The following is a 9259-nucleotide window of genomic DNA, read 5'->3' as shown; positions in this document are numbered from 1 at the left end:
TATGTTAATTTGGTTTTCAATTATGATGAACATGTGGAACTAATTTCTTTTTAGTTAGAGGTGAATTCGAAGCCATGATTATTCACAAGTAGTGGAGGTTGTTAGTCACAATCGCGTTAAGTAAATCCTTGGTATGAGTCTCATGCGTTTCATAGTGATAAATGCCTTGTCAATGCTTATGGTTTTCACAAAACTTAATGACTTTTGATATGTATCTTTATTATGCATTTCATATAAAGGACTTGAGAAAGATAATTTGATTGTAATGCGTATTCATTCAATTCAATGAAATAAGGAAAATTTGATGGTTAGTTGTGCGATGCAACTAACTTGGGGCACTGTCATTCATAGTCTAAAGGAATAATAACTGGAAATTGGTTCATATGCATATATCACGTGTGGAGAATGACCCTCTAACTAGCCTTTTACCCATTTAATTCACTTAAATTCATTTTTCTAAAGTGTTTTCTACAAAGTTTTTGTTTTAAGTTTTAAATTCATCAAAAACAATCCCCTTTTCATTTAGTCTTATTATTTGAGTCAAAATCTGTTTTCTTTGAGTCTTTTGAGTCAAGTTAAGTCCTGTTTTCGTCCAAATCACTTGTTAGGTCTAGAATTGAGTCTTTTTTATTGTTGGTTGTTGTTTTAAGTGTCTTAAGTTAGTTTTGAGTCTATAGAGTCTAGTTTAGTGTTTTCGAGTCTTATTTGTATTGATTAGCATCCCTAGTTAATCCCCGGTCCAGAACAATCCCTACTTACATATCTACTACAATTGTCACAAATAGGGTTTAATTTGTGTGTCAAGTTAATTTTCACATCACTTCTCACTTTTCTCCTTAGTCTATGGGTTTTTCTCCCACCTTGGGTTTTACCATAGCAAAGGTTTTGTGAGTTTTACTTTTTATGCATTCTTCCGTTGATTTGAGACTCCCATTCGCTCATTGTGCCGATGACTTCATCAACTGTACTTGCTTCACCACTGAAGACCTGATACGCCATTTACTTGAGTATTTACACACTCAAGGGGGAGTGTTGCAGTCCTATTGAAATAGGAATGTGCTTGTGTAAATCCTAGTAGATATAGGAATGTATCTTATATTCCTATCAGGAGTAGATTACCTATTAAATGTTGTAATCCTAAAGGGTAAGGAATTAACCTTCCCTACTATTATAAATAAAAGGCACAATGGGGTGGAATAACAAACACCCACAATTACACATCTCTCTCTTTCTCTTTACTATTGCCGTACCTTTCTCTCTCTCTCTCTATGGCCTCCATAATTGTTCAATAAATTACACCTACAACATTTATTTATTTATTTCAGATTTCATTTTTAAATTAACAGACTCATCTTTTCAGATGAAGTCTGAAGCGATGAAAGAACACCACCCCTCTGAGAAGATGTCTCCCAAAAGACGCATCTTATATTCATACATGTTGCGAACAGGCATAAATAAATTATATACACATCCATTATCAAATTCATGTTCTACAATCTTACTGAGAGAACCACAAAGACATTCCCCAGAAGTCTAGTTTTCTGATGCTGGAATCTTAACTTAGATCGTTGAATCTTGGTGAAGCAAACGTTCGTAGAACTACAAGTACAAAGTAGGGACAAAATTCTGTTTCGATGACATTGTGGTACACAAGCCTCAATCTTCAATTTGTATGTTTAATATTATTTCGTTTTGTTCATACTCTATCAAATTAGTTATTTGCATTTATTATTTATTAGCATATATAAATTTATCATTAATTGTTGATATTTATCCAACAACTAGGCTATTAGGACCCTAAGGTCGAAGTTGATCCCAAGCAGAGGCAGTAGTAAATTATCTCTAAGCCATAAGCAACCATCACACCAAATCATTCTTGAAGTGCAAAGGAAAAGAACCCATCAAATCAACCAAATAAATTGCATAGAAGAGTTGGACAACATAGACCAAACTCCAATTATTATCAATCACGATCAAACTAACCAGAGCATCATTTGGGAGGCCAGAATTGATATCTATCAATTGTTCACAACCGTTTATACACACTTAGCTAATTATGAATTTGTAATAATAAAAGTCATACTCTCGTAAAAAAAAATTCTTAACTCAAGTCATGTTTGGATGTAATTTTTTAACAACCCTAGTGAGAGAAGTATTAAAGGATTAAGGTATTTCTGTAAAACGTAGGAACTCAGGTTTTTCACTTCAGTTGTACACCCAACAACCTGTGGGTTGCATGTATTTATAATAACTTCAAGATTACATCGTGGTTTTGAAAACCCAAATTACATGGGACTTTGAATATGAACATTACAAACAGAAAGATGAAAAGATTACAAACAGATCACAAATAATATACATTTGAAAAACAAATCCTACAACCATGGAAGACCAATGGGATAAGATTTCCAAGTACACAAAAAAACTCCTCAAGTGACGTGGAGATTAACTGATTGTTGACTTCGTCGAACAATTTGTTGATTCCCCCTCTCCATCCAAACTTGTAAAGAACTGCCAATTTTTTCTCTAAAATTTAATTTTAGCCAATTACCTCTCCGAACGTTTATAATTAACCAATTTTCCCCCTAATGTTAGATTTTGAAATCTTTTATCCAATTTTCCATCCATCTTGGTCACCTGCACGACACATAAAAATCATCTTAGGGCAAAAATGTATTTTTATCCTAATGTGAAAACTATGAATCTTCTCCATGGTCTTGCTTTTCCAGCAATATGTCCATTACTAAAAATTGGACGTCTTGGTTCACCTAGTTCGATTCAAGACCTAAATTCAAATTAGAAAAGTAATTATTCAACTCAATAGGCTCATTACTAAAAATTGGCCAATTATAATTGTTCAAGAGGTAATCGGCCAATATTAAAGTTTAGGGCGGAAATTAACCAATTATGAAAGTTCAGGAGGTTAAATTCATGAGTAAATTAGCAACTCTTTACAAATTTGTCGGAAAAAGAGAAAGGGGGAGGGGGAATTAGTAAATACCTCCAAAGAATTTCTTACTAAGGCACTTCCACAACGAAAATACTTTTCAGTACAACTCGGAGGAAGCCAGTGGAACTTTATTTTCAATGTGGGATATTGGAATCCTGTAACACATCTGGGTCATAGTAACAAAATGTACAAAATCTTTAGTAATGCATTTCATATGCATAAGTGCTCAACAATGGCCAAGTCTGTTTTCATGTCACGAGTACCATTTTCTTGGCAAAAATGAAATTAAGGTCAGCAGGTACCATTTCTGTACTAATTAAATTAACAATTTGACATTGACAAAACATATAACAATTTAACGTTTGAGCAAAAAAAAAAAATTTAACAATTTGGATTAGTCAAATGACTTGTCACGCGATCAACAATATATTTAATTAATTTCTTTATGGGGTGTCAAGGGATTCGACAAAGTAGCTAATCATTCAACAAGAAAAACTCTAGCAGCACCACTCTCTCTCCTTCTCTCTATCTTAGAACAAAAAGGTCATTTCGCCACCGACTCTTTTCTTAGGTTGGGGCCGGTTGGCAACCCGTTTTATTTATGCATTTAATTTTTACCCTTTCTCCTCTAGAATTTCAGGTCATGCAATTCATGAATGGCTTAGCTTCCGCGTGTGCTTTTGCCATTTTTTCGCCGTTTTTCATCACTTTTCCTGTGTTTATCACCATTTTTTTATCTTCGGCAGACTTAATCTCTATCATGTAATTGCCCACCCCCAACGCCCATCATATTCCAAATCTCAATTCTCCCCTTACTACCCCTCGCCTGACCACCATGTCGGAATATCGGAGTCAAGTGTGTTGCAACTTAGCCCAAAGCGAGGGTGTTTTAGATGTCCCCTTAGCCCCATCTTCTTCTCGATTGCTTGTGTTTTTGGTTCCTTTTGTAGGCGGGTGTCCTTCAGCATAGTGGTTTTGATGGAAAAATCTAGTTGTGGTTATTTTCTTATTGTGTTGAAATTTTTTGTGACTGTAATACCTTCGTTGAATTCAACACGAAGTTAATTTTCTTAGGCCAGCTACCCTTGTGGCTTCTGGCAAGGTGGCAGCAGCAGCTGCATTTTGCCTTTACGGGAAAAGGATTAGGGTTCTCCTTTTATTTTTATTTTTTGTCTTGCCGATGAACGGGTTTTTTACCTATCCCTTAAATTTTTATTGAGCTGTAATGTGTATTACCTCATTCGAAAGAATAAAAGCTAATAATTCAACAGAATTGGCAACAAATTTTACCACAAAGGGTGTGATAATGGGAAAAGGGTTGAAAAAGAAAAGGGTAAAAATTAAAACAAAACTATACAAAGTATGCACATGATATTCCTAATGTGGAGCCCAACGCTTTAAAAACTGGGCCCACCCACTGGTCTAATATTCCAACAAGGTGGTGGTCGGGTGGTTAGGGTTTGCGATTTTGAGAAAGCCTAGATAACTGTTTGAGTTGTGCTCTTCAATGCACATTTTCCCATTTTGCGCTACACCATTGCCACTCCATCAACGGAGCCTTCAAGCCCTGTCACCAATTGTCCCGTCTCTGTTTGCTTGTAATGAAGAGGGAACACAGAGTACACAGTGAAATGTAACTTGCTGGAACTAATTTTTGTCTCCTATTCCAAAAACTAATTTCAGTTATGTTTATTATACTGAAATGTTCACTTGGTCACTTTGTAATCAAATAATGTATGATTATTCATTATTGGATATGCTATCAAGGATGGTGAATAATTTAACAAATTTTTATTTCATAATTAGTATTGAGAAACTTGGTTCCAAGGGCACAACTTGGGAAACCAACGCGTGAGACCGGACCTTGGATTCCAAAGCTCAGAAGTCAGGACATAGGAACCTAGTTGTTAGGGGTGTGCTATCCACACATCCTTTGTTAATTTCTATCGGTTGATTTTCTTCAATTGATCAGATCCGACGGCCGAAAATTAAAAAGGTGTGTGAATATCACACCCCTTTGTATTTTATAGTTAGTATTGAGTTTTAACTAATTCAATTAAAATCTTTCAAAATTTTATGTAATTGACGAGTCATCTATTAGCCAGATAATCAAGTGGATAAATAAATCACATAAATTTGCAATCCCTTCCCTTGTCTTCAAAGCTCATCACTTCAACAACTTCAAACAAAAAAAAAATTTCTTTGTTCTTTATAAAAAAAAAAAAAAAAAAACAGAAAAATTAAACAATCTTAGGCCTATAACAGTCACGAGGCTTAAGCTCCACCCAACTCCTCCTTCAAAGCCTAGATCCACAACCAGAAGGGGAGTGTTCCTCTATGTCTTTCGATATGTTGAATGTCGGGTATATGGTATTTAGAGAAGTTTTGAGAAGACTGTTTCAAAAGTGAAACTCTTTATAGACTCTCTGACACCTCAGGTTTAATATGTTTGGCACAACCCTACAGGCACAATGGGTGAATTTTTGAAGGAGAAATTAGGTTTTTATCCCTATTTTTTCTACTTCATTCATTAAAACATTATTCCTTTTCAAATTTTTATCAAGGTCCTTGGATTTTAATAAACGTTATTAATTGTTTCAAAAATAAAATATTTACATGTTAAGATTATTAAATTTTATTTCTAAATATATTCATTTAGTGTTAGAAATGTTACATTTGGTATATTTATATTTATCACTAAACTTTTTATCGTAGATTTCTATTTCTAGTTTGTACCCGTATATTAATTTCTTTTTTGTCCCTTTATTTTTAAACTTTTATTTGTGCTCATAATTTTTTTAACCTTTAATTTGTGCCCATAATTTATTTATAATGTACCCATTTTTCTTAACAAGTGTACCACTTTATTACATGCAAAAGTGTCACATCCCGGTTCGGGCCCCCACCACATCCTGGACTCTACTTCACTGTAGCACGATATTGTCCGTTTTAGGCCCCGACCATGCCTTTACAGTTTTGTTTCTGGGAACTCATACAAGAACTTCCCAGTGAGTCACCCATCCTGGAATTGCTCTCGCGCGAACTCGCTTAACTTTGGAGTTCCTACGAAACCCGAAGCCAGTGAGCTCCCGAAAGGCCTCGTGCTAGGTAGAGATGGGAATATACATATAAGGTTTACAGGATCCACTCCCCTGGACAATGTGGAATGTAACAAAACATATCCATTTTTTTTATAAGTAACATTTTTTATGTAAAATGTACCCATTTTTTAATGTAAAATCTATTTACTTTTTTTAGTGTTGATATTTCCACCCTGGTGTCTTATTTTCCCATCCACCATTTAATAAAAATGTTAATGATATATTTATCCTCTTAGAAGAAGACTTTTAATGACACACCACAACCCAGAAAGTCCACTAGGATTCTGAGTCGAGCTGTGTTGGCTGACACCTGGAATGTGACAAAGTCATAGAAGGTGATAATGTGTAAAAAAAAAAAATGAATAAATTTAAGCTTAAAAGTGCCTATATACACAAATACGCGGCGAGTGGGTATGGACCCATTTCACGCGTGATACAGAGCATAAATAAGCACAGTAAGGTAAGATAATGATTATATTGTCATAAGGAGCCACCTGAATCAGGAGTGCCACAAGTCCTCGTCAATACGGAACTTGTTATTAGAACCTGGAGAGGTGCAACAATAGAAAACGTGAGAAAATTTTCAAAATCATTTCTATTATCAAAGATAGTAACCCCTCGCCGTAAAACATGTATAGTTTCCAACATCTCATTAGCAATATAAATAATCACGTGCTTAATAAACGATACCAACATGCAAGTCAAAATCACCAATGGTGACCTATAAAACTGTACATATATATCACATCAATCAATGCTAGCATATAAGTCAGAGTCACCTATAGTGACCTGTATGACTTATCCATATCTCAACAATCATGGCTAGCATATAAGTCGGAGTCACCTATAGTGACATGTACAACTTATCCATATCTCATCACATATCTCATCAATCATGCTAGCCAATAACTCAATAACATGCTAGCCAATAGCTCAATACGTATGCCTGCACACGAGTCGGAACCACCTAAAGTGGTTTATACGACAGAACTGGGTGTAAATAAGTACGCTCAAGTGCTACGATCACGTGAAGACTGGGCGAATAATTACGGGTCACCTACGAGTCGGAACCACGTAAAGTGGTCTGTACGACAAAACTATGCACCTACCTTGGATCCAAGGTGAGCGTAAGATGCGCGAGGTGAACATCACGTGAAGGACTGTGCCCTGGCCACGGGCGGGAGCACTAACACCGGGGTGCAAGTTTATGAGCTATAATATATCTCAACACAATCATACTTACTACCACCACTATCATCAACATGTACTCACCTGAACCTTACCTGGCGAGGAGGACTTGTGCAATCTGCCATCCAAGGGAGTGCCGTGCATGCCATTGGAGTGTGGAGCGTTTTTCTTGGTTCTTTCTATCCTTAGTCTTAGTTCAATGTTTAAATTTAATTATCTTTGTGTTGCGAACATGAGGAACTAACCTCTTTTTAGTTAGAGGAGAATTTGAAGCCATGATTATATGTTTTATATGAATTGATTACGTCCGGTTATTATTTCTTAAGGCATGAATGTGATTTGCTTATCTAAGTTATTAAAACTGGTTTATGTATGTGGGTTGGGGGTTAACACTTAATTTGCATGCATAAACTTGATGCTAGAGTATAGGGGGGTTTCATGTAATTGTTATTCACTTATATTCACAAGTAGTGGAGGTTGCTAGTCACAATCGCGTTAAATAAATCCTTGGTATGAGTCTCATGCGTTTCATAGTGATGAATGTCTTGTCAATGCTTATAGTTTTCACAAAACTTAATGACTTTTGATATGTATCTTTGTTATGCATCTCATATAAAGAACTTGAAAAAGATAATTTGGTTGTAATGCGTTTTCATTCAATCCAATGAAATAAGGAAAACTTGAGGGTTAGTTGTGCGATGCAACTAATTTGGGGCGTTGTCATTCATAGTCTAAAGGAGTAATAACTGGACATTGGTTCGTATGCATATATCATGTGTGGAGAATGACCCTCTAACTAGCCTTCCACCCATTTATTTTACTTAAATTCGTTTTTCAAAAGTGTTTCCTATAAAGTTTTTGTTTTGAGTCTAAAATTCGTCAAAAACAATCCCCATTTTATTTAGTCTTCATATTTGAGTCAAAACTTGTTTTCCTTGAGTCTTTTGAGTCAAGTCAAGTCCTATTTCGTCCAAAACCCTTATTGAGTCTAAAATTGAGTCTTTTTGAGTATTGGTCGCTGTTTTAAGTGTCTAAAGTTAGTTTTGAGTCCATAGAGTCTAGTTTAGTGTTTTTGAGTCTTATTTACATAGATTAGCATCCCTAGTTAATCCCCGGTCTAGAACGATCCCTACTTACATATCTACTACAATTGTCACAAATAGGGTTTAATTTGTGTGTCAAGTTAATTTTCACATCATGCTTCTAGAATAACATACCAAAATTTGATGACGATCCAACGGTCAGATCTTCGCCAATTGCCCAAAATCAAGCGGCGATTAACATTTACTTTATAAACTTACAAATACAATTTGGGAAGATCTGCATATCAGATTTCCAATCCGTAAGTTTCCCTGATGCTCAAATGTTACGTACTATAACATAGTAAAGTTTGGTGATGATCCAACGGTCGGATCATCGATTCATATAAATACCTATTAATGTATCGTACCGAATTTAGGTTCCAATGATCAACCTACGTCATTCAAATATCAAAACTGAATTCAAAACATTTAATATAGCCTAAAAATAGCATTGGTGGCCTACTGACCACGCGCCGCCGCCGATGGCGGTCGGCCGCCGATGGCGGTCGGCCGCCCCAACTCGCTGGAAAATTCCACTATTTCCAAAAATTACCAAAATTTACAGAATTGTAGGTCTCAATGAGTAGAGTAAACTTTATACCTGTGGCCAAGTCTAACTGAGAAAGACCTCAATTTTACATAATTCCGCCGAAAACCCTAAAGAGGGTGTGCTTCGATTCGACCTCCATGCTCACTCTGACGCCTCCACAAGTGTTTGGGCTTTGTTTCTGAGGTTAAGGGGAGTCTATTTGTGGTGTCAATTGGAAGAAATTGTTTCAAAAATGGGAGAATCGACACAAGACCCGTCGTACCCACCGGTGCGATGTTTCCTGAATTTTCATTCTAAAATCTATGATTTCTAGGGTATAATTGGAAGAGGGAAGGTTATAGAGGGGTTTCCAAGTGGTTGTTTGGTGTAATTCACCAGAAAATAGGGT

Source organism: Pyrus communis, chromosome 5 (assembly GCF_963583255.1).
Source record: "Pyrus communis chromosome 5, drPyrComm1.1, whole genome shotgun sequence".
NCBI classification, from domain to species: domain Eukaryota; kingdom Viridiplantae; phylum Streptophyta; class Magnoliopsida; order Rosales; family Rosaceae; genus Pyrus; species Pyrus communis.
Note: the sequence above shows the minus strand (reverse complement) of the source record.